Source organism: Schistocerca cancellata, chromosome 12 (assembly GCF_023864275.1).
Source record: "Schistocerca cancellata isolate TAMUIC-IGC-003103 chromosome 12, iqSchCanc2.1, whole genome shotgun sequence".
Taxonomy (NCBI): domain Eukaryota; kingdom Metazoa; phylum Arthropoda; class Insecta; order Orthoptera; family Acrididae; genus Schistocerca; species Schistocerca cancellata.
In genome coordinates, this window is record NC_064637.1 from 168,783,205 (window position 1) to 168,808,717 (window position 25,513).

At 44.2% G+C, this 25,513-nt stretch overlaps 1 protein-coding gene across 3 annotated transcripts in view; it reads right to left on the reverse strand.

Moving 5' to 3' along the window:
- LOC126109880 (protein roadkill) overlaps window positions 1-25,513 on the reverse strand; it is a 695,429-nt gene that overhangs the window by 289,162 nt on the left and 380,754 nt on the right. The gene's annotated exons all lie outside the window — the stretch shown is intronic.

A 25,513-nucleotide genomic window follows, 5' to 3' on the forward strand; every position in this document is an offset into this window, starting at 1 on the left:
CACAGACCTAGAAGCACTCAATACACTTACACGATCACAATGCCACAAATATAGAATACATCACATACATTCAGCAACAGAAAGATTCACATTAAGCAGAAAGGAAGGTGGAAGGGGATTTATAGATATAAAAAACCTACATTATGGACAGATAGACAATTTAAGAAAATTCTTTCTAGAACGAGCAGAAACTAGCAAAATACACAAAGCAATCACTCATATAAATACATCAGCTACACCATTGCAATTTCATAACCACTTCTACAACCCTTTAGATCACATAATATCAACAGATACAAAGAAAGTAAATTGGAAAAAGAAAACACTACACGGCAAGCACCCGTATCATCTGACACAGCCACACATCGATAAAGACGCATCCAACACATGGCTAAGAAACGGCAATATATACAGTGAGACGGAAGGATTCATGATCGCAATACAGGATCAAACAATAAACACCAGATATTACAGCAAGCATATTATTAAAGATCCCAACACCACAACAGATAAATGCAGACTTTGCAAACAACAAATAGAAACAGTCGATCACATCACAAGCGGATGTACAATACTAGCAAATACAGAATACCCCAGAAGACATGACAATGTAGCAAAAATAATACATCAACAACTTGCCATAAAACATAAACTAATAAAACAACACGTTCCCACATACAAGTACACACCACAAAATGTACTGGAGAATGATGAATACAAATTATACTGGAACAGAACGATTATAACAGATAAAACAACACCACATAACAAACCTGACATCATACTCACCAATAAAAAGAAGAAATTAACACAACTAATTGAAATATCCATACCCAACACAACAAATATACAGAAGAAAACAGGGGAAAAAATTGAAAAATACATCCAACTGGCTGAGGAAGTCAAGGACATGTGGCATCAGGATAAAGTCGACATTATCCCAATTATACTATCAACTACAGGAGTCATACCTCACAATATTCACCAGTACATCAATGCAATACAGCTACATCCAAACATATATATACAATTACAAAAATCTGTAATTATTGATACTTGTTCAATTACCCGAAAGTTCCTAAATGCAATATAACATATACCATACAGTTACAAGGAAGTCACGCTTGACCGAGGTCCGCGTCACGTTCCATTTTTAACCAGACTTAAGTCTGAGAAAAAAAGTCAATAATAATGATGATAATGATCATGATATGAAGGCCCTACAGTACTGCAGTAGCAATTCCACAGCTACTATTTTCCGGTCTGTCATTTCATTTCGTGTCGCAAAGACAACAATGAAGCAATTTCTGCTCTATTGCAGGAACTACCTACAACTCTGACGAGGCATTTCCACGAGATACTAGAAATATATGGTATATTTAACTTTTATTGCCACAGATGGACGGTACACAGTATGTGTGTAGTGGGTGGACAATGTAGGAAAGATGATGTTCATACATTCATTTCAAAAGCTGAAGCACCCCCCCCCCCCTCCCCCCAAAACGTGTTGTGTTAATGTTAATATATGAAAAAAATTTAATTACTAACGACATACATAATCAGTATTGCTATCTTAAGAAATAGTGATAATACTAATGACCTAAAAATAAAAATGAAAATAAAAAATAATTTAGCTTCATGGCGAAAACACAATTCAATCCTCTTGTTTTTGCCCCATGGAGAATTGAATTTCATCCCTGAATAAGTAATTCCCACAGTTTTGGAAGCAATTAGTTGCCTCTCTCTCTCTCTCTCTCTCTGTCTCTGTTCTGTCCCTCTGTGTGTGTGTGTGTGTGTGTGTGTGGGTGTGTGTGTGTGTGTGTGTGTGTGTGTGTGTTTGTTTTTTTTTCCTTCCCATGGAAATAGAGGGGGGATGAGCCTAATGAGTAAAATGAATTGGTTACTGTGCTGAAATTCCATGATCGCATGCTAAAATCACATTAGCACACAGTGATGGACAAAAATAAAGCCTGCAGCTTTGCACATTTATGCTAAGATAAGACTGTTCCAGTTCGACTGTCTTCTTCCGAAATGTCTAAAATTTGAGACTCACTCTGCAGTGTCAGTCTCCGACGTACGTCAAATGTGGTACTTCCACTCCTTTCTGATCCGTGCGGCTTTCTACGCTAAATCTCTCACATCAAATTCTGCTCTTATGTACAAGTAACTGAGTTTATCTTCTCTGCTGCAGTCGTTTACTCTCCGACTAACATCTGAACCCACATTTCCAATTGCCTAACACGTTTCTGAAGTGGAGCTCGACAGTCTGCACAATGCAACATTTGTAAGTGGGAACTGCCATCACTTTAAATAATTTTGTCCATCTCTCGAGAGTGTTCGATTACACTGACAGGAAAGAGTTATAGAAAAAGAGGCTGCCGAAGATGCTCGATTCGTCCGAGTTGCATTTTTTACCGAAACAGAGTAGTCACACATTTCGGAAATCGTACACGAAAGAAAGATGAAAACTGAGGATTCGGGCAAGGATACAAGCTCTACTGCAATTTAACCCTACACAGGTGAATTCTCGTCACTTTCAGCCCAAAGACTGGTGCAATGCGGATCCACCCAGTGTGACCACCTCATCCTGGAATAGCTCCGGCAGCCCACGTTCGCCCGGCCTCCCACTACAATTTCTGCTCGCCACATTTCCCTCCGTTACCGATACGACGACTTCTTCACCCCTCGGGGCACGTCCTGTCAATCGATCTATTCTTTCACTCGTGTGGTGCCATAAATTTCTTTTTTCTCCAGTTCGATTCGGTACCTCTTCGTAAGTTATCTGGTCTAAACATCTAATGTTCTGCATTATTCTGCAGTGCCATATATCAGAAGCTTCCCTGGAATGGCAGCAGTGCTCCTTTTGAAATCAAATCAGAAAGCTAACAATGTGAACTTAACACTGTCAACAACAAAAGTAGGCAACCACAATCGTACATCCGAGGAAGCACAGTGTGTAAGATTCGTCGAGGTACAGCTGCAAAAATTAAAATACCGTCAACGTGTGGATAAAGTAATATAGGAGCCCTGTTCAGCATGTTATGCCCTTAAAAGGATCACTTACTTTATTGGCCTAAAGAAAACTGTGTGTGCTCGTTTTGCATATTTTCACTCTGTTGTCTTACGGAGTTATCTTCTGGGACAGTGTATCTACAGTAAATAAAGCGTGTCGATCAGCAGCAGCAAGCCACGAGACTACTGTGTAAAGTAACTGTACATCTCGTATAAGTCTCTTTAACGATTCTGGACTTCTTACGCCCACTTCCCAGTACAGTTACTCCTTAATGATTTGTGTTGCCGATAAGACAAATCAGTGTCATCTGAATTGTGAAATCAAAGTCCACATACAAGCTACGAAAATAACTTTCACACAGACTTTGCCTCTTCGTCCAGTGTAGAACGTAGCTGTGTATTGTGGGGACACTATTTTAATCAGACTTCCATCCAGCATCCAGCAAGAAATTGGCAATCCCAAAAAACCAAAAGAAAAGTAAAAAACACACCTCATTATCCACCGTTTCTACAAATTATACAAATATCTGGATTCTGGGATCGAAAAGGTCTGCCGGCTACACGGCAAGTAGCAGTGCGTTATACACCGAGGAGACAAAAGCCGCGGGAAACTTCCCGATACCCTGTCGGACCTCCTTTTGCACGGCACAGTGCAGCACGTCCGTGTGGCACTAGTTCAGAGCTAGAAGTCCCTGCAGAAATACTGAGCTGCGCTGTCTCTATACCGGCCCGTATTGCAAAAGTGTCGCCGATGCGGGATTTTGTGCGCGAACTGGCGTTTCGATCGTGTCCCGCAAATTTTCGACGAGATTCGTATCCGACACTTAGCGTGGCCAAATAGCACACGAATTGTCCAGAATGTTCTTCACACCAGTTGCGAACGACTGTGGCCCGGTGACGTGGCACACTGTCGTCCGTAAAAATTCCGTCGCCGTTTGGAAATGTACGGTCTCGAAGTAGTCGAACAATCATTTCCAGTCGACGACCAGTTCAGTCGGACTCGAGGACACAGTCCATTCCGTTCCAACAGCCCACACAATTACAGAGCCCCGAAAGCTCGCACAGCTCCTCGGTGAAGGGGGTCTGCGACTTTTTGGGCTCTGCACCGCACTCCAACCCTGCCATCAGCTTTTACCGAGTGAAACCGGGGCTCGTACGACACGGTTTTCCATCCGATACGGTCACGACCCCGGGCTCTATCCCGCATTTAGCCGAGGCACTGTGCCGCATTCTGCCGCCACGGCCCACTGACGACACATTTCGCCCGCACTGCCTCGACAGATACGTTCGCCGTACATTCCACATCGATTTCTGTGGCTATTTCACACAGAGTTGCTCGTCTGTGGCCACAGACAACTCTACGCAAACACCGCCGTTCTCAGACTGTACGTGGTGAGAGGCGGCACCTCAAATTTCTTATTCTCGTCACACTCCTGACACTGTGTGTCTCGGGACATCGAACTGCCTAACGATTTCCAAAACGGAGTGTCTCTTATGTCTAGCTCCAACTACCGTTCTGCTCGCAAGTTGTCAATTCCCAGTGTGCGGCCATAAAGCATCTGAAGTCTTCTCACACGTAACGCCGAGTACATTACTAATTGCAGTTTGGATGCAAGTAGTCACAGTGACAAACTCATAAATATGAAAAAACATTTTTCAATATAAGCAGTTTCTCCTGAAAGCATCAACATTTGTTTATAATCTTTACTCTAACCCCCTCCAAATTTGGACACAGGTGGGCAACGTGTGTTTTGCACACACGTTTATTACATTTTCCACACATTTAGTACATTTTCTCGTCACCGCTTCCGACACGATCAGCACGCCTCCGGGGTATTAGGACGCACCTGACCACTCTCCGACATTCTTACGCTCTCGGGAAATGTTTCTTCGACACGACGTGTCCGAGTTTCTCAGAGAATATTTTGCCCGTCAATATCTGACATCTCTCCTTTTTCATTTTGAGGTGCTATACAAAATACTGCTCGAAATGAACTCTTTACTTCACTTATTCTGCTGGTTACGTACTATAAGGCCTGGGATACACTTGACGGTATTTAAAGCCGATACGGAACCATATTGTGCTGCTGAGTGTAGCTGCCATTACGTACTCCCATTTTTAAAAAGGGAACGCTGTATACTATTCTATATAGGCTGCGGACTGTCTCCACTCGTCTAAACACTTGCTTTAGGATGCACTACTTCTGTGATCTTCAAACTTAGAAAGTGTTTCTTCTTCTTTTGAGGAATTTAATAATTCTTCCGTCTCACAATCGGCCTGTGATCTAATTGCCATTGTACCACAATTCAAACTCCACAGAAACAATCGAGATACAAATGATTGACAACTGCTGAACATTTTTGTGGGAAAAGCAAGAAACAACCACATTATAATAAATGTAGAGGTTTTGGTCATTTTTCAGAGTAAGTTGGAAAGATAACCGTTATTACCATAAGTATAACAGAAAAAAATTATCTGAAATTAGAGTAAAAACACTTGTGCCGGATCATTATGACCCGAACATTACATATGTAAATATCAAGGTTTATGACCAAACTACTTAAAATATTTTTATACACGTACTGTTTATACGAAGACACCAAATTTCATAAAGTTATCTTAGTAAGAAAATAATGAATAATAAAATCTGTAACAATTCCGGGTCATATAGACCCAAACAGAACAGCAGAGTAAGCTACTAGCGTGAGACAGGTAGCAGCTATATATTGAAACTGAAGTGAGGACGCAGCAACTATCTATGTAATTTCCTCAACTGAACTTAAGATGGCACAAGCGTATCATTAAGCACTGCAGTGACAATCTGCTATTAGTACAGTGCACGTATTAGGTTATTATTTTCTCGGCTTTCGTTAATGTATTCTTCGACTCTGATCTGCCCCCCTGAAGTTTCTCTTCAGAGACGGGATCTACCGAACACGATGAACGGGCAGCAGCAACACTAGGACAGAAGGCGATCTGTCACAGTACGGATGTAGACGAGAACACGGTGCTCGTGTTTGTACTTACCTGCCGCCCATTACACCAACCGAATGCTGTAAACCGTATTCTGTACTTCTACGTCTGTCAATTAAAATGTTACACAGTCCACCATTGTGCAGAAAAAGTGTAGCCACAATTTGTTACGGCCCAATATTTCCTTCCTTACATGTATAAGCTATATCTTATCCATTCGTATTGTACTACCACTGCAACTGATAAAGACACAGCACCGAGCAGTTTTTTTAAAAAAATCACACACTTCTCCGGCAGTAATGAGAAGACACACTGTAGTCCGACATTTACTGACACCATACCACATAAATTATGTAACATTTTCAAACATTTCAGTATAAACAGTTTATTTTTGTATTCATTTTTTGCTAATGAGGCTCCAGATACTATATAAAATAAATAATACACACAAATTGGCACAATCTAAAACCAATTGCCAAAACTGACTATTCTGTACAGGTCAAAGCCGCAGGAAGTCCAGAACGAGTATTAACAGCTTTTTGCCTTCAGCAACCAAATAAATCAGCAGTAACTGTCCACTGGCTCGAAACTGGACAGACTGTCGACCTCGAGGCCCTACGGGTACAGCCGGTCAGCCGAGTCATTCACTCGGGGTGCCAATCGAACAGACCGATCCTCAGCATTCCGATTCCGGCCGTCTGCACAATTGGCACGACTGTAGGAAGTTCACGTTTCTGGAGGAAACGCCTTCTCCCACTCGAGCTGCCGTAGTGTCGTATCCGTTTGTGGTCTAGTGGTAAATGTCGTACAGTGTAGATGCGAAGTTACCGACTTAGGATCAGACCCTCCCTCGTTTTTTTCCAACTGCATTTCAGATGTCCCCTGAAAGTATCAGATTGGCGGAACTTCAAAAGGTAATTTGCTTCAGTTCAAATCCACCAGCGAAGGCAAAACCTTCAAATAACATTTCCGAGAAAGAGCCCGCGGCTCAGTTGACAGTAGAGTGTTCTCGCCGTACGCCGGCCACCCGGGCGATCGAGGTGCGGCGCACCTCGGGTCCGCCTCTGCTCTCGCACTTGCGAGCACAAAATTGTTTATTATTGTAGTTTGATATTTTGTACAAAATAACTTTGATGTATCGAGTGGACAAACTACAATAGCACAACACACGTACGTTGCCGTGAGTTTATTTATCGATCGCCAGTTCTTACGTTTCACTTCCCGTCCCGTATTTGCCTTTCGGTTACGAATTGGATTTTGCGTAATCGAATGTTAGGAATGACGTTTAAGAGTAATAAGAGTTGAAAGTGGGTGAGTTCCAACTTTTGTGACATCTAATTCACTTCAGGTTTAACAGAGGGGCAAAGAGAGAGGAGGTCGCTCAAAACGTTCGCGTTTTCTGTCGACCGTTGCTATCGGTGAAACCGCAGCGGAAAAATATTTTCTTACTTCGAGAAAGTCTTTAGAAAATAAACTGTCCGTAATAAACTGTTTGACAATGTCAGCTATTTTGTGTGATAGGGTGTCCATAAATGCCAGACTACTGTGTATCTTCTCGTTACCGCTGTACGGGTGTGTGACGTAAACACGATCTAGTTTACCGCACCTTTATCGACTTCAGAATTTCGTATGAGATCGAGGAGTGATACATTGTTTGTACGTGTAAGGAGTGAAATATCAGTCCTTAAAAAAATTCTGACTGCACTGTTTTTGCACAACAATGTCTTACACGACATTTTAATTGACAGACGTGGTAACGGAGAACACGGCTGACAGCATTTGGAAGATCCGAAAAGCAGCACGTAAGCACAAACACGAGCAGTGTGTCGTCATCCACCTGCCCAGTGCCGTGTCCGTACTGTCGGCGGTCACCTGCGCTAGTATTACTGCTATTTGTTCGTCGTCTTCAGTAGATCACATTGAGGAAGATAATTTTCGCGGATGTGGAACAGTAAAAGTCTACATTAACAAAAAGCAAGGTATACATAAAAACTTTGTGTACTGTAGTCAGAGCAAATTATCACTATCATGTTTAATGATATTCACACTTTGCCATCTAAATTTAAGTGAGCAAATTAGTAAGAAGGATAAAATGAAACAACGAAAAGTCCAGGTCGGAATATCGACAACATTACGGAAAGGGTAGGTCAATATTCACCGTAAAAACGGCGCATCGAGTTACAGACAGGCACAAAGAAAATACGGTTGCATGTAAGCTTTCAGCCAAAGTCTTCTTCAGGAAAGAAACGCACGCACGTACAGATAATTTACAGAAACAGTGTACAATGAGGCAGGTTTTTTATTTCCCTTTTCATCTGGTGTCGATTCCCAGGTTCTCACTTTATGTTAGATGGGAGCCTGAGGAATATATTACCACGAGAATACACAACTACATTCTACCCCAGACACGGCGACAAAGTCTACACGAAAGTTATTTTTGTGTCTCGTATTGTGACTGTGAACACGACAATCCAGCTGAAACTGATTTGCATTATCAGCAACAAAAACCATTAAACAGCGTAGGTATCGGGAAGTGAGCGTGAGGAGAACTCCGAGATCCTCACGAAGGTTTGAGCAAGATGTAAAGTATTCTTATTGCTCGTTTCTGCTGAACGAACACTTTATTTACTTCAAGTGGTTGGCCCCAGAACACACTGCTATAAGAAAATAAAGTAAAAATTTTCAAAACGAGCCACCACACTTGCCTCCATGTTAGTATAATGACAGATGCTTTTAAGGACACATTATGCTGAACTGAGCTTCTCTGTCACTTCATCTGTTTATTGACTCCATTTTAATTTGTTATTCAGCTGTATACCAAAGAATTTGACACACTGTGCTTCATTTTAATTTAAGCTATGGCCCTTAATATCTACTTCTATTGCTAACGGTCACTGTCACTTCTTTCAAATTGCACAGTACGAGTCTCTATGACATTAACACTCTGCTACCAGTTGCGAACCACAACCGTCAATACCTCAGTCGACACTTCCGTACAGTTTAAAAAACTTGCCTATTTCATCTGTACGCTTATTACAACAACTACCCTTATCAACTACTCCTCCACTAATGCTACTTTTTGTCAGATCTATGTAATTAACCTCAGGCTCCGTCTACCGCTCGTCACACGCGCATTTAGATTTTTGCAGCAGTCTCTGCGGTACTTTCCGAAGATCACAGTGCCTCGACAAAGTCAGTGACGCACACCGGTACCACACGCATTAGTGTGACACCTCGCCACAATCCGCACTGACGAACGGGACGCATTCCCGAAGACGTGACCCCTCTCGGTACTGCAGCGCCGAGGCACAGAGTTCGATACAGGACGGAGTGCAGACTCGCTCTGCCCCAGTTCGTGACCTCCTGTGAAGTAGTTGGCACCGTCTAGTCGGGACACTGATGCTATTCGAGTATCACATGAAACTGTACACTTGTAAATGTCGAGCTTACACTTCAATGGAAGAGTTTGTTACTGTGTGTATTAAGTGATGCTTCACTGTTCAAAGACACTTGTAAATATTCGACACAGTCCTCTGGCTACGGATTGTACAAAGTCAAGTAAATCATTAAATCATTCTCACATTAAATTGAACTAATATTTCGTACGTTCTCGTTACGATTAGTAATCTTCCAGAACAGTCACAGAACCCACATTTATGACGGGATAACTGTAGTTTCACTACGTCTCAGCAATTGCAATGCTCGTCCCGGTCGAGTCCGTACTAACTGCACAGTACAGCCGACATCGTCGAGCGATTTCGTGGCTACGAGACAGTAGCATTTCAGATGAAGTACGGGGACCAAAAGAACACTTTTCACATCCCGCATGGGTCATCCTTCCCACTCACTGATCGCCGTCAGCTTCTCGGCTCTCGGAGGCCAGGAAAATCTTAACAGAATTAACAGGGGGTTCTGCTGCAGAGGCGTGAAGTTGTCGTAGAAATGTGTGATCCAGTTAGCCTGCAATGTCTAACTTTCAAAATAACTTTTAATTAGCAGTTCAATGTGATAATATTCAGTACCACAATAAACATTACTACTATACAAACCTCGAACCGGTGCCAGAGAGTTGATAGGATCTCGTTTATGCGAGGTGTGTCCACCTCAGATAACCTTGTCATTACCTTAAACTTTGAACAACAGTCTACTCGTCTCTGAATACATTAGGGGGACACCGTTTCCTATTAGTAACGTTAGTCGTTATTGCTGCTACATTAATGTAGGAATTATTGTGAAATGCAGAAAAAATATTGTTTCTCTGAGTTCTAAGTGTTTAAGACTTACTGTCACTTGTTAATATTTAACCAAACTGCCGAGAGTTCTAACAGCAACTTCTTACCCACATTCCATTCTCACACCTTCGGCCAGGCCCCCGACTGGCGAGCTGTTACCGAACCGAGTTATACGCAATTCTCCCGTGTGTGAACGGAGAATTAATGAGAAGTGTATTCCGGTTCCTTAATAATTTTGTAATCGGTGCACTTGAGGTGTCTCGTTCTGATTTCTAATTAAATATAATGAATGCAATAAAGAGAAGATGTTATTTACATAATGGAGAGGTCACAAGACACCAGAACAGATTTCATTTCAGATAAACACACTTTCAAGTAATCTGCGGATACTGTTACTATGGTGTTGCCTAAGTGTGACAGACCCAGGCCAAATTGGACTAACGACAGATACTGGACATTTAGAAAGAAGGGTGCCACAAATAGTTACAGATCTGTTCGATCTGCGGGAGTGTGTCAAAGATGCTAATAAACCTGAACTGGCAAGACACTCGAGAACAGATACAAATTAGCCCTCCGAAGCCTAGAAAATGTTTCGAGAAACAGCGTTACGAGGAATCGAGAAAACTACTACGGTAGCCTACAAATCACTACTGCAGGCAAGATTATGCTAACTGCAGAGTATTCAGGGGTATTTCGGCAGTCATTCTTTTTCTTTCTGAGTGGGGGAAACGACACAGTTATGCGACAAAAACAACAGTTTGTGATATTATTCCATTTGTGAGGTGGAGAGTACGAATAGCCATTCTACGGAAGGACAGGCCGAGGCAAAGTATAGCAGGAAGTTGAGGCAAAAGACCCTCCCACAGTCCGATTCACGAACGGTGGCCGTTTGTGCAGGTCGAGGCACGTACAGGGGTCGCACATCTGGCAGCTGCAGTACGAGCGTACACGTGCTTCGCACCCGAAGAAAGCGCGTATCCCGCAATTTACATTTCTCACCGGCTTATATAGAATTCGTCACTTAGCACCGACACTGGTGACGTCAATTCGCAACAAATGCAATACAAATTCTTTAAACAACTCGCTACAATCACATTTAACGCTCGTACTGGCTACGACATTTGCAGCACAGAGCTAAGAATGTTCTCCGGCTGCCCGAGAATGCTCGACGTAGGTGTGCAGAACTAGCTTAAACTCTACCGCCGCTGTTCGTGACTCCGAGACACTTTGTCAGAGTGATGCATCCCGACGCGTGCTCGAGGATCGTACGCTGCTCCGCCCGCAGCTGTGAACTGTAGCACAGAAGCAGCCGCCACCGCTAACGTCGGAGGACCCGGGCCGCTCACCACCTCCACACGTGCCCCTCGCAGCCACCTGCACACCGGCCGTGCCGCACCCGGCAACGGCACACACCGTAGCACCCGCGTCCAAGTCCAACACTCCGTTTCTCTCAGATTGACGAAACGTCCGAGAATGTACACAGAGGTATTCATTACTATAACTGGCATACCACTGTTTTCAAAACAATGGCTCTGAGCACTATGGGACTTAACATCTGTGGTCATCAGTCCCCTAGAACTTAGAACTACATAAACCTAACTAACCTAAGGACATCACACATATCCGTGCCCGAGGCAGGATTCGAACCTGCGACTGTAACGGTCACGCTGTTCCAGACTGAAGCACCTAGAACCGCACGGCCACACCGGCCGGCTTACCACTGTTTTCACTTTAATATTAGTGCGATGAAAAGATGTTTTAGAATAAATTGCAATGTAACTGCAATTATTTGTCCGAGGCACAAAACAAAATATTTTCGCAAAATACAAGGACTGAAATGTGTTCTAATTACATTAATACATTTCGTGCACCTAATCTTTCTATGTGATACTGATTGTAAATGCCATAACCAGGTGCTAATATCCTAATTAATGACTGCAATTAACATAATTTACACCGGTGTGCAACACTCGAGGACGAAAGTAGCTTTTGCACGACGTGTCACTACCGAGTAACGCAGATTGATGAAACTTTGATTGTACATACAAAGAACTACTATAATATAGTACAGAAATTAACTGAAAGAAGCAGACAACGAGATGAACAGAAATGACACTTGTATTCAGAGACAATAATTACATCGAAGTCTCTGCAATTAATTACGAATGGACAAACTGGTAGATGCTGACCTCAGAGAAGATCAGTTTGGGTTCTAGGGAATATAGGAATGTGTAAGGTGACACCGATCCCTGCATCTTATCTTACAAAGTAGGCTGAGGAAAGGCAAACCTACATTTGTAGCATTTATAGAGTTAGAGAAAGCTTCTGACAATGTCAACTGGTACACACTCTTAAAATTCTGAAGCTAACAGGGGTAAAATACAGGGAGAGAAAGGCTATTTACAACTTGCACGGAAACCAGACGGCAACTGTAAGAGCCGAAGAGCACGAAAGGGACGCACTGGTCGAGAAGGGCGTGAGGCAGTTTTATAGCCCGTCCCCATTGTTATTCAATCTGTATATTGGGCAAGTAGTAAAGGAAAGAAAAGACAAATTCGGAAAATAAATTAACTTTCAGGCAGGAGAAACTGAAACCCTTAAGTTTGCTGGACAGCACTTCAGTTCTATCAAATGAACAGAATGGATAGTGTCTCATAAAGAGGTTATATAATGTACATCAACAAAAGCAAAACAAGGGGAATGGAAGCTATTATCTGTAAATAAGCTGCTGCTGAAGAAATTAGATTAACAAATGAGATACTAAAAGTTGTACACGATTTTTGCTACTTGGGCAGCAAAATAACTGACGATGTCCAAAGTATAGGGGACATACGATGCAGACTGCCTATAGACAGGAAAGGATTTCTCAAAAGCGAAGAAATTTATAAATACTTTGTACAAATTTAAGTGTGTAGCCTTATGCATGGACGTGAAACATGCACAATTGAAATTCAGACAATGAAAAAAGAAAAGCTTTTGAAAAGTGGTGTTACAGAAGAATACTGTAGATTAGCTGGGTAGATTCAGTAACTAATGAATAGTTGCTGAATTAAATTGAGAAGAAAAGAAACTCGATTTTTAAAAAAGACATCTGAAGCATTTTGCTTTTCGAGACACACCAACTGTGTCTTACGGTCAAAAGATTGCAAAATTGTCCGACTTCCAGTATTTGCTGCTGGTTCATTTAGCGTTACTCAGGGTGCCAGCCAGTAATAATAAAGGAAGGAATAAAAATCCCTCGTGTATTTTTCCACCTACGGTGGAATCCGAAGGAGGCCAATTCTCTAAAGAACTAGCGAAGTCCTCAGGTCAGATACCTCTTACCGGCATAAACTACAAAAGAATTGCTGGTGCTATAATTAGGGCTGCCAAAAAGTGCATACCAAGAGGCTAACAAAAGCGATACATCCCTGGCTGGTCCCAAACCTGTGAGGTGGTGTATCAAAAATCCCTAGAAAACAGTGATCAAGAAGAAACAGCAGAACCTTGTCTAGATGGGGAAAGACGGCAAATTTGGGCGGAAACAGTACAGAGCCCAAATTTTCAGACACCGAGTAGACAAGCGTGGACATTAAAGAAACTAGTAAGCGTAGCCCCAATGCAGAGGAATAATCCAAATGCCACCGACTCACACCTGATAGTGACATCCGGAGCACCAGAAGACACAGTACTTACCACCACAGTGAAATGAAAACCCAACTTCCCAACTGTAAACATGGAAACCAAACAATCCTGTTCTTCTACTTGTTAAAGAGATCTCAACAGTGATTAAACATGTTAAACCAGAAAAAGCTCCAGAGTTTGAAAATATGCACACTGAATTCTTAATAAACTGTGGCAAATACACAATACTATGGATGGCTCATTTCTTCACAGAAAATTATGCAAACCTGCCATATACCACACGAATTTACACAGTCTAAGCTAGTTACTATCTGTGACCTGCAATGTATAAGATAATCGTGGGACCAAAAACTAGCTCCCTAAGAGAATTAAAAAATGGTCTACAACACAGATCAGTCCACACTCCACTTCTCTTCAGCTTCTACATTGTGGACAAGTCAAAAACAAAATCGAGGAAGTCTATTTATGCCAATGACTGGGTACTAGCAACAAAGTGTAGTCCAACTTAAGTCAGATGAAATTCTAATGGGGGAACTATAAGTAGTGGAAAAATACTTTTGCAAACATAGAGACCAACCATACCCTGGCAAAATTGTGGATTCTCAGTCCCATCTAAATATAAATAATAAACTCACCGGAAGAAATCACTGCACTCTGTCATAATGAAACACCGAAGTACTCTGGGGTAACAAATAGATGTCCAAATAAATATCAACACGAGAATTATTGCCGGTGTTATCAAATCGACACCTATAGAACGGCTGCCAGAGCTGAGCCTCAACTACAACAAATGACTGCTCTCTCAAACGGATACAAAAAATCACAGATAGTAAACACGTATCAATCGGTCCAGATGTCGAAGATACAAACTGTCCACTCTAGAGGACCACCCACGATAATGGCAAGAGTTGTTGTGGGACAAGAGTTAACCTGTTTAAATGTGAGAATCGACAACAGATCAGACAACAAAAAACTAATTACCATGTTTCGTGCAAAAACCACCAGGATTTGACTCTCACAAAATGCGGTCAACGCGACAGATGCACATATTTTTTATACCGACGGGGAAAGCAACCGTGCCCACTTTGTAACTGCGGGGAACCACAGACTGTCAGAGACACCACAGAAGGAAACCCCACGAGACCAGATGTCGGTGGACTGGAAGACTTCCCGTTGGCGACTACGCAGTCGATATACTGCATAAATGCTCTAGATGTTTGCTTCTAAGATTTTATATTGTAACTACAATCTAAATTTTTTCTTTCTGGCAAAAATGCCATATTATAAATGAACAAATTCTGAGGCTTCAAGTAATCATAATTTTTATACTGACGGGACACGTACACAGAACTCTGCAGGGACAGTAAGGCTGCAGTAGAAAAGGCAGGTTCACACGGATGCAGGCTGGGGCAGTCCTGTAGAGCTGGCCAGGTCCACAGAGAATGGCTAGCAGAGAAACAAGTTCAGTGAAAACACACGAACCACTGGCCACCGAATTTCCTCCACCGTCACACTGTATCTTTGTTGTCCAAACGACCTAATACTTCGTATTGGAATTTAGGTCTATATTTATTAATCATGCTGTGCAAACCCCTCCACCTCTACAGAACTACCCTAGTCGTCATCCACTCGAATCTGCCTTTTGTACTGCAGCCTTACTGCCCCTCTACAATTCTCTCTCCGTGTCCTGTATGGTAATCCTTTTTGTATTTTCAAACATCTACTCTCAAATAATACATACTTCAGCTGCCAGAGAACGAAAACTAAAAACAAATAACATGGAACGGCATATAAAATAAACTGTAAATGAAATACATAAAAATGAAATGGTGGAGGAAAAAACTTGAACATTAAAAGATTAATTTTTTTCAATATTTTATGTCTAAGCTGTTTACACGCTGTAATATTTTATTTCTAAACACGAAATTTTATAGCAAAGTCTTCGGTCGGTCTAATGATTTCCCACTTATCGCTTCTTACACCTCCAGAAACTATTTGTCGGTATGGAAATATCACCGAATCGCACCACCCTTCGGAGGCCGCATCAAACTGCAGGTCCGGCTCCCTTCCCTGATAACTTCCTGGGATAGTCATTTTGCCTTAAAAACAGCAGTAACACTCAATTTTACAATACTGTACAGAAAGCACGAGAAATCGACAGACTGCAACAGTTTGACACTTTAAGGACACGTGTGTTGCTGCGAAGGAAGACAGAATCTGTGAAGCCTCTGCTTTGTAAAGCTCTAGAATCTTCAGAATGCCGAACACTGTACACACTCGGGTCAATGACTTATCAGTGCGTCTTGTTGCTACATTCTGTGAGTCTAAGCTTGTACATTTCAAAACCAGTTGCCTGTGGCACGTATTAACAGCTCTGTAAATAAATCTACATAAGTGTGCTACGAGAATATTATTTTTGTAACGACACCTCAAAAAAGCCACTTTGGGGCTCTAAGGTAAGGATTCCTACATGTGTATTGGTACGCACACATTCCTCAATGATATTTGTGGTTAGTAACCAGAGCAAATTTAGGATTGACTTCACAATTCCCGAACACAATACTCGAATTAAAATTTTCCGTACGTATCATGCATCCCTCTCCAGCACTGAGAATCACCAGGCCCCGGGCCCCTTACTCGGCTCGCATTTATTGCAAATCTCTCGTCCGGCGCAAAGTCCCGAGTTTTTTTTTTTTTTTTTTTTTTTTTTTTTTTTTTTTTTTTTTTTTTTTTTTTTTTGGGGGGGGGGGTTTAAGGGTGCTCAACTACTGAGGTCATTAGCGCCCAGTCACAATTGTTAGAGCACATGGAATTTAATAAAACTCAAGGGGAGGGGGGGGGGCACCAGAAAGTCCTTACAAAGAGGCAGATAAAATAAGGAAAATAGTTAGATGTCTTTGGACAAGCCAGTCAAAGTTATAAAACTAAGAACATGAGCAGCTGCTCGAGCGTCATCAGCTAAAATATCCGGTAAAGTAGACGGCAGGGACAGGACAACACGAGATTGACTAAAGCGGGGACACGACAATAAAACATGGTGCACTGTTAATGCTTGACCACAAGGGCACTGCGGGGCTGGGTCACCGGAGAGCAGGTAGCGGTGGCTAAACCGGCAATGCCCAATCCGCAACCTGGTCAGAAGGACCTCTTCTCGCCGAGATGGTCGGGAGGAGGTTGTCCAAGCAGTTGGGAACGGTTTTACTGCCCAGAGCATGTTTCCTTGAAGTGATGACCAAGTATCCCACCACAACGACACAAGCCTCTTACAAACAACCCCACTAACGTCAGATGACGGGACACAATGGGAGGCTGGCCGAGGCAGGAGGACTGCAGCCTTGGCTGCAGCATCAGCAGCCTCATTCCCAGGCACTCCTACATGTCTGGGAACCCACAGAAAGCTGACAGGAGAGCCATCATCAGCAAAAGAATGGAGGGACTGCTGGATCCGTTGCACCAAGGGATGGACCGGATAGGAAGCTCCAAGGCTCTGAAGAGCACTGAGTGAATCAGAGCAGAGTACATACGATGAATGGCGATGGCGGCGGGCATACTGAACGGCCTGATGAAGAGCAAAAAGCTTGGCCGTAAAGCTGGAACACTGGTCGAGGAGCCGGTATTTAAAGGTGACGGCCCCGACGACAAAGGCACAGCCGACACCATTGTCAGTTTTGGAGCCATCGGTGTAAATAAAGGTGTGACTGGCAAGTCGCGCACGAAGTTCGACAAACTGTGAGCAATACACTGCAGCTGGAGTACCCTCCTTCAGGAGTGAGCTGAGGTCGAGATAAATATGAACCGGAGCCTGGAGCCAAGGTGGTGTCGGGCTCTCACCCTCTCTGAAGGTGGTAGGGAGGGCAAAATCCAATTGACGAAACAGGCGACGGAAGCGGACTCCAGGGGGCAGCAGGGCAGACACACACAACCCATACTGACGGTCGAGAGAATCGGCGAAGAAGGACTGATAAGAGGGGTGGTCGGGCATTGACAACAGCTGGCAGGCATACCGACACAGCAGTACGTCGCACCGGTAGGTCAATGGTAATTCGGCAGCTTCAGCATAAAGACTCTCGACGGGACTAGTGTAGAAGGCTCCGGTTGCTAGACGTAACCCCCGATGGTGGATGGAGTTGAGATGGCGTAAGAGGGATGGCCGCGCACACGAGTAGACGAAGCTCCCATAATCCAGCTTCGATCGGACTATGGACCGATACAAGCGAAGCAGGACAGTGCGATCCGCTCCCCAAGATGAACCACTAAGAACTCTGAGGACATTAAGGGAACGTGTACAACGGGCAGCTAAATAAGAGACGTGCGGAGACCAACAAAGTTTCCTGTCCAATGTGAGCCCTAGAAACTTAGTTGTTTCCACGAATGGGAGAACAACGGGACCGAGATGTAAGGATGGCGGAAGGAACGCTTTATATCGCCAAAAGTTGATACAAACCGTCTTCTCTTCAGAGAACCGGAAGCCATTTGCCACACTCCATGAGTATAGGCTGTCTAGACAACGCTGAAGGCAGCGCTACAGGAGGCATGTTCTCTGGGCACTGCAGTAGATCGTGAAGTCGACAAAGAGAGAGCCTGAGACATTAGGTGGAATGCAATCCATAATTGGATTGATCGCGATGGCAAAAAGGGCTACGCTCAAGACGGAGCCCTGAGGCACTCCGTTCTCCTGGAGGAATACGTCTGACAATACGGAACCCACACGTACCCTAAAAAGTCGTTCGGTTAAAAAGGAATCAATAAAAAGGGGCAGGCGACCGCGTAGGCCCCACCTGTGCATAAAGCGGAGGATACCTCCTCTCCAACAGGTATCATAAGCCTTCTCCAAATCGAAGAACACGGCAACCGTTTGGCGCTTTCTCAAAAAGTTGTTCATGATGAATGTCGACAAGGTCACAAGGTGGTCAACAGCGGAGCGGCGGCGACGAAAGACGCATTGAACATTGGTAAGTAGCTGTCGAGATTCAAGAATCCAAACTAACCGAGCGTTAACCATGCGCTCCATCACCTTACAGACACAGATTGTAAGAGAAATGGGGCGGTAACTAGAACGAAGGTGTCTATCCTTCCCCGGTCCAGACGCGATTGTAGGTACGAAGAAGGAAGCTTTTGCCTGCCGGAGAAAGGTGTGGCAGCATCTGAACATGAATGGTATCTGGCCCCGGAGCAGAGGACCGGGACAGTGCAAGCGCACGTTCGAGTTCCCGCATAGTAAAGGGGGCATTATAAGTTTCCAGATTCAGCGAGTGGAAGGAAGGTCGCCGAGCCTCTTCTGCCTCTTTCCTGGGAAGGAAGGCAGGGTGGTAATGGGCGGAGCTTGAAACCTCCGCGAAAAAGCGGCCGAAGGCGTTGGAGACAGCCACTGGATCAACAAGGACCTCATTACCTGAGGTCAGGCCAGGTACCGAGGAGTGGGCCTTAATGCCCGACAGCTGGCGCAGGCCATCCCAGACAACAGAAGAGGGAGTAAAACTGTTAAAGGAGCTGGTGAAAGAGGCCCAACAAGCTTTTTTGCTGTCTTTGATGACTCTACGGCATTGCGCTCGGAGTCGTTTGTATCCAATACAATTAGCCAACGTAGGATGGCGGTGAAAGGTGCGTAAAGCACGTCGTCGAGCACGGATAGCATCTCTACAAGCCTCATTCCACCAGGGGACGGAAACGCGACGTGAAGAAGAGGTAGTACGAGGAATGGAACGTTCGGTAGCACTGATGATAACAGCCGTGAGGTATTCGACCTGACTGTCACAACTGGAAAATCGTGGTCCGGAAAGGTCGCCAGGGAGGAGTAAAGTCCCCAGTCAGCTTTCGGTATGTTGCAGCTCGAAGGACGTGGGGATGGGGTGTGGTGCAGGAGACGAACGACACAGGGGAAGTGGTCGCTCGAATAGGTGTCAGAAAGGACATACCACTCGAACCGACAGGCAAGAATGGTAGAACAGATCGAGAGGTCCAAGTGGGAGTAGCCCCTGGGGCAGAGGGGGCGGGGACCGCGAGGGAGGAGGATTTGGAAGGGAGGGATTTGGGAGGCGGAGGCATAGACCCCGGATGGGGTGAGGAGGTGGAGGGGGGACAGGGTAGGGGTGAGGATACTGTGGAAGGAGTGGACACGACTGAGGCAAACGAAGTTGTCAACGGCACGGGATGGAGGCGGTCATACTTCTTCCTGGCCTCAGAATAAGTTTTGAGTTCTTGAATCTTCTTCTCCTTCTGATACGCGGGGCAGTCTAAAGATCTAGGCGAGTGGATGCCAGGACAATTAACGCACCGAGGTGGTGCGGTGCATGTATGTTCCTCACGAAGAGGACGTCCACAATCGCCACAAAGGGGCTCAGCCTCACACCGTGACGACATGTGCCCAAAGTGCTAACACCGAAAGCGGCGCATAGGAGGCGGGATGTAAGGTCGCACGTCGCACCGGTAGCACATCACCTTTACCTTCTCCGGGAGAACGTCCCCCTCGAAGGCGTGGATAAAGGCCCCGTTGTCGATGCGACGATCTTTGGGGCCGCGTTGGACTCGCCGGACGAAATGCACGCCTCGGCGCTCCAGGTTGGCCCTGAGCTCATCAGATTGCAGCAGGAGGTCCCGATGAAAAATAACCCCCTGCGTCCTATTCAGTGCCAGATGTGGGACAACGGACACTGGGATGTCCCCTAGTCGGTCACACGCCTGGAGCGCCGCCGACTGCGTGGCGGAGGTGGTCTTTATAAGAACGGACCCCGAACGCATTTTACTGAGAGCCTCGATTTCCCCGAAGATGTCCTCGATGTGCTGAACAAAGAACATGGGCTTTGAGGTGGCGAACGTCCCCCCATCGGTCCGAGAACAGACTAAATAGCGGGGGAAGTACTTCGCCCCAAGCCGGCGGGCCTGTCCTTCCTCCCAGGGAGTGGCCAAGGGGGAAAGGGCAGGAGAACCAGAACCAGAGACAGTACATTTCTTTTTAAAAGACTCGGCCGCAGAGCGACCTGATACATGTTGACGTTTCATCTGCGATACCACCCACTCCGACCAGGGGCTCTCCCCACGGGCGCCACCCAGCCTCAGCAAGGGCCACCTGGCAGGATGACCATTGCCGGGAGTCCTGATGCCCCACAAGGAGATGGGCATCTACTCCTTGGCCAACGTGGGGAGGGTGCAGCACAGGTATCGGCAGTACGATCCCTGTGTTGTCAGGGGGCTACAACCTAGAGGGTACATGACGAACCCACCAGAACGGGCTGGCTACCGTGCTGGATTTCGGGTGCCACGGAAAGTCCATCATGATCGTAGGTGCAGATGGGGACGCACTATGGGCGTAACTTGTACAACCCATCAGGCATTTAGGCCCAATTTGAGGAATACTGGGTACGGTTACAACGCCAGTAAAATGCTGAGTGCCAAGGTCTTAGTGCACTGAGGACCAGTGATACACCACGTAAGGCGTCCTTCCCCAAAAGGCTCGTACTTCTATAGAATTTTGAAAAATGGAGGTCAAACCCCAAGGGGGACCATCACATGGAAGGTCGAAACGGTTGAAACTCCTTTTAGTCGCCTCTTACGACAGGCAGGAATACCTCGGACCTATTCTTACCCCGGACCCGCAGGGGGGAAAGTTCCGAGTGACTGAAAGAAGCACAGGTGACTCCCGTATGTAGAAAAGATAAAAGAACAGACTCGCAACACTACAGACCGATATCCTCAACATCAGTTTTGCGGTAGAATTCTCGAACCTATTCTCAGTTCAAACGTAATAAATTTCCTGGAGACCGAAAAGCTTTTGTCCACAAATTGGCACAGTTTTAGGAAGCAGTACTCATTTGGATCTCAGCCTGCACTTTTCTCACACGATATCTTGTGAACTATGGACTAAGGGCAACAGGCAGATCCCATATTTCTAGATTTCTGAAAAGCATTTTAAACAGTGCCCCACCACAGGCTGTTAACGAAGGTACGAACATGAGGAATAGGTCCTCAGATATGTGAACGTCTCAGACTTCACGTAAGAAGTCGTTAAAGTGTCAAACTGTTGCAGTCTGTCGATTTCTCGTGCTTTCTGTACAGTATTGTAAAATTGAGTGTTACTGCTGTTTTTAAGCCGAAATGACAATCCCAGGAAGTTATCAGGGAAGGGAGCCGGACCTGCAGTTTGATGTGGCCTCCGAAGGGTGGTGCGATGCGGTCATATTTTCACACCGACAAATAGTTTCTGGAGGTGTAAGAAGGGATAAGTGGGAAATCATTACAGGGTGTATACGTGGATAAGGAAAAAAAATTCCCGGATTTTTCCCGGATTTCCCGGTTAAAAATACACTTTCTCCCGGATGAAAACACACTTTTTCCGTGCTATTAAGTGACAGGTTTTTTTTATTTTTTGCATCAATAAGTACGCTGTATATTTTCGTATCACGAAAGTATAAATTCGAATCCCACCAAACACCGCATGTTACTTTCCGAACCATGTAATCGAGATTACGATACGCTTTTGTAAGAGAGTCATTGCTCATGTCACGTGATCCCGCCAGCCGATGACAGCGGATATTCAGAGCGTAGGACACGTGATGTAGTCCGCTAATAGCAACATCACTGTTAAGTGGCGCGGATACACAAACAGGAAAAGTTAATGTTTTAAATTAATATACATAGTGTTGCTACAAGAAAAGCAAAGGTTTCACGTACAACATTGGTCTCTAAGGTTAATAAGCTGCAACAGAAGCTAAGCTTTCACATATAATGTTAATTTTTCTTGTCCGTGTTACACTTTAAGATACATCACACAAATGTGCCAGTAAAATTTTTAGCCGAGTCCAGTGACTTGTTCTCAAATATTTCCACAAATAAATTAGCTACTGCAGAGGAGCGAGAGCTTCCCGTAGCACTACATCAATTTACTCATAATAACGACACGATTGTCTAATCTGGGCTCTAAATACTTCTAATCGCTCGTCATCAAACGCTCTGTGATTTAAGGAATTCACTCTCACACATAGTTCCACTTGCGAAAGAGTAAATTTGCTTTGAAAGTAACGTTTTTCAAACAGCCATTCGCAATATTTTCCCGCGACCTGTTAGAAATAGGTTCGTTTCAACAGTCGTCAGAGAGCGCCAGGTAAGAGGCGCCACCGCGCTTTGGCAGCTACGATGACGCAGGAAGCCCGTATGTTCGTATGTGTAAAACATTAAAAGATCTTACGTTATGTCATACAAGAAAAGAGGCCGAAATATCGGCGTCTAATGCTGCGTAAGTTGTTAATACAAATACTACCCATGACTGGTGTGGTGTCTCAAATCTGATTGCGTTTATTTTGTCGCTGTCTTTCTAACACTGCAGAAATTGTAACACATACCAAATAAACGAGACTGTTTTTGCACAAATCGTCATTTTTATAACACGACAGAATATAATTCACGAAGACCAACATAAAATGCCTATTAGGCCTACTACAAGCAAATAGTTTAATGTTAGAAAATAGTTTCACATTTCATTCATACGCCCCAGTTTCTCAAGCATGAGATCGAAAAGTAGTAGTACGAGATTTTTACTTAAATTTGGAATCGTCATATTCTTCCCTAATTGGTGTGATGTCCCCGTTCCTCGTCCTAACAAACAATCTCGTCATGACTAACTCTGGAACTATTCCTGCCTTTGTCAAAATTTAGTCGCTGGTTAACTTCACTAACCCTGCCAGAATCACCGGTTTAGTTATCCCTGATTATTCTCCGGTTAGGCGTTATGATGTTCGTACAAACCACTTTCCGCCCTACTTCCAGAATAGAAGTTAATCGGCTGCTAGAAGGGGGCTGTACACCTGGCCCTTACAAGTGGAGCGATCTGGCCAAAAATTTTCTGACAAAATTTCATTTTCTTGGATACACCGAGAAGATAATACGTAATCTTTCTTACCTGTTATTCCTGTTAGTCGTTTATTTCCACTCTGGTAGTCTGACTCTATGGATTTCGCTAGTAATTATAGCACAGCTGATCATTCCAAGCCCAATCAACCACATAATCAGACAGCCGCCACTCAACTGCGCATGCGCATGAGCCCGCTCGTAACTCCTATAACGAATCTAGTTAAACCGTTTTGACGTCACTCTCATCGGAGACATTTTGTTGTTATTAAGCATTGCATAGTCTTCCTAACACCTTTGACACATTTTGTTGTTGGCAAACGTTTGTATGAGCACTGTGTTTTGTTGTTGTATATGGCACATTTCCTTTGCAATTTATGTTTTATTTTCATATTTTTTTCTCGTTCACGTTTTATTGTTGTAGTATTATTCTGCAGTAGCGGGATAGAGTAATATCCTTTGTTAGAGCATCGATTCTTACCAGTCAATGTTGCAAAAATTTAACTGAAACCTAAGATAATGAAAAATTCCCGGAATTCTAAAAAATTCCCGGGTTTTTCCCGGTTTTCTCCCGGATGAAAAAATTCCCGGGTTTTTCCCGGATCTCCCGGTTGTCCCGGGTCGTATACACCCTGCATTAGAACCCAGTACGTTGACCTCGGAGGTGAGACATGATTATTGTCAGCAATGCTCCACTGAAGTGTGCTAGGAGTGCTGCTGTTCTCTGTATACACAAATGATCTGGAAGACAGAGTGAGCGGCAATCTGCGGCAGTTTGCCGGCGGTGCTGTGGTGTACGGCAAGTTGTCATCACTGAATGACTGCACGAGGATACGAGATCACTCGGACAAAATTTCTAGTTGCTGTCACTAACGGCAGCTAGCTCTACGTGGAGAGGAGTAGAAAAAACAAACCCGTAGTGTTGAAATACAGCGACAGTGGTGTGCTGACTGACACAGTCACACCCATTAAATACCTGGGCGTAATGCTGTAAAGCGATACGAAATAAAACGAGCGTGTGAGGATTGTAGTACACGTAATGAATGGTACACTTTGGTTTATAGAGAGAATTTTAGGAAAGTGTAGTTTATCTGTAAAGGAAACTGCACGTACGTCACTAGTGCGACCCATTCTCTAGTTCCGCACGAGTGTTCGGGACCACTACCAGGTCAGATTGACGGGAGACGTCGAAACAATTCGGAGGTCGGCTGCTAGATTTATTACCGACAAGTTCGAACGGTACGCGAGTATTTCAGAGATGCTTCGGGAACTCGGGTGTGAATCTCTCGAGAGAAGGCGACGTTCTTTTTCGGGAAGACTATTGCAAAAATTTAGAGAACCGATATTCGAAGCTGACTGCAGAACAATTCTATTGTTGCCAATGTGCAGTTTGTGTAAGGATAGTAAGGTAACAGAAATTAGGACTTCTACAGAGGTACACAGACAATCACTTTTTTCCCCTAGCTCTATTTGCAAGTGAAATGGGAACGGAAATGACTCTTTACTGCTAGAGAGTACCCTCCGACACACACCGTGCAGTGGCTTCCAGAATGTGTGTGTAGATGTACATGTTGAAATTTTAAGATCACTGAATATTCAAAAACAGCACAAAACAATAGCTCGTGAGCCACTCTGGCCAAACTTTACAAAGGGACGTCCACATGTTGCACTTGCTCATGGTGAACAGTAGATGCTGGCAACGTATCCCTGTGTCAAGTTGGAATTAAGCAATATGAGCACAGTATGTAGTAGCTCATTAACACCTGTCAACTACATCTACCTTCATGCCACTAAGATATGAATTGATCATATTCTATATATGAGCTTGCCT